This window comes from Scardinius erythrophthalmus (genome assembly GCF_964197995.2).
Source record: "Scardinius erythrophthalmus genome assembly, chromosome: 19".
Taxonomy (NCBI): Eukaryota; Metazoa; Chordata; class Actinopteri; order Cypriniformes; family Leuciscidae; genus Scardinius; species Scardinius erythrophthalmus.
The window spans coordinates 37,954,198-37,956,340 of NC_138239.1; positions in this window are offsets into that span (position 1 = coordinate 37,954,198).

Below are 2,143 nucleotides of genomic sequence, written 5' to 3' on the forward strand. Positions count from 1 at the left end.
GAACAACTAAACAGTGTGTTTCCTAATAGAACTCTATCGGGGGTACAGTTGGTACATGTGTGTCTCAACTATACCCCGCTGGCCACCTCGCACATTTCTCTAGATTTTGCAATTACCTTGCATGACACAATACCATGAAATATGCCCGTTTTTAGGGCACAGAATAACGTTTGTGGTGATACCAGTTACGTTTAACAGTCACATAAGGATAATAAGCTAGTCATTGTGGAGAGTGCATGGTGAAGTGAACATCATATCTTAGAAAAAAAAAGTTTTTCCGATTTCTTCGGATCGGAGATGTGTCCGTTGTTCAAATTTCCCACGATCAAAGAGGACACTAATACGCACGTGCACAGCAAAAATACAACTTGTTATTTAAGCAAGTTATTTAAGGTGTCTCAACTGTACACAGTCTACTCTAAATTACCTTAAAAAGAAATGGTCTGATATAAAGGTGGACATTAAAACCAAAGCTGCCATAGAATAAGGGCTGTATCATTTTGCATAATATGCTTTTATATGTTCTTACTTAATTGCATAATTGATAGAATATTTTCATAAGGCTCGTGTGACAATATATGTCATTTATTTTATAAATTGCAAATTAATAGCAATGTTTCCCACAGGTGGTGGTGCGATAGACTTGTAGAACAATTCGTTGTGTAATGTTTGCAACTTCACTTCATTGCCTGTAAGAGTCGCCAACGGACAAAAACAGTGAGAAATATACGTACGCCAGACATGAAATTGGCGTGGAGGAACGCACATTCTCGCGTTAATTTCACTGTTAGTACATACGACCGTGAGCGTGAAAGCTGCCGTACGCAAAGTTTTTGTGCGTACGCAAGATTGATACATGAGGCCCCTGGTGACTCGATGAGGTACGAGTAAATGTCCGGGTAAACCACTGGGTGGGGTTGTTAGACCAATTTGACGCTGGTAGAATGAAACGGGATATGTTTTTAAGTTGCCCAAATTAAGTTTATAAATGTATCGTTCACGCTCTATGGAAGGCAGGGTGGACATATAATTACTCAACATATTTCATCTAAGTGATTTCTGAAGTTATACACGTCTGCCGGCTGTGTACAGACGTTGTTTTGTGCCGCTATTTTGTATTGAAGTCTATGGAAAGTCTGGCTTGTTTTCCCCTAAAAAGGGGCGGTTACGAAATTGACAGTTAAGTTCCCGGATGTGCCGGTTGTATGTATTGTGGAGCCCATCTCGGTCCAGCAGCACACCAGGGTCTCCCACTCAGCTGAATAAAAGTCTACATCATTTTTTCTTATTTTATGTACTGTAAATTTAAATGTTTATGTTGATTTTGATATGTTTAAAGTATGTTGTAAATAGTTGGGGGAAAAAAGTTATAGAAGAATTTGTTTCATATAGAAATTATGGCTGTCATTACAAAAATAAACAATGTCCAGAGCAATGAATTCTCTTTTATTTACACATTTAAAGTTGCAGAATTTTTTTTCCTTTTAAAAAATATAATTCAATTCAATTCAAATTTATTTGTATAGCGCTTTTCACAATACATATTGTTTTAAAGCAGCTTTACAGAAAGTGCATTTCAGAAATGTACATAGAGAAATACAGTTAGTTAATCATGTATTGATTTAGGGCATAACATATCGCCAGCGTCGAGTCGTCTCTGCACGGGTGTTGGAGAATCTGTAGTTTCCATGAGAGGCTGGATACAAACTGGAGCTGACGAGCGTCCCGAGATAACAACAGAAAAGCATATAGGAAATAATTAGCGTAGCTGCTGTTCGCAATATTAATGCATTCAATCTGATTCAACTGTAGTATAAAAGGTAAGTATTATGTGAATGCTTGGCTAAAGAGATGCGTCTTTAATCTAGTTTTAAACTGTGACAGCGAGTCTGAGCCTCGAACAATATCAGGAAGACTATTCCAGAGTTTTGGAGCTAAATGTGAAAACGCCCTCCCTCCTTTAGTGGACTTAGATATCTTAGGAATGACCAGAAGCCTCGAATTTAGTGATCTTAAAGAGCGCGATGGATTGTAGGGCGATAGAAGTTCCGTTAAATACCCTGGAGCTAAACCATTTAGGGCTTTATAGGTCATCAGTAATACTTTGTAATTGATACGGAACTTTATAGGTAACCAATGTAGA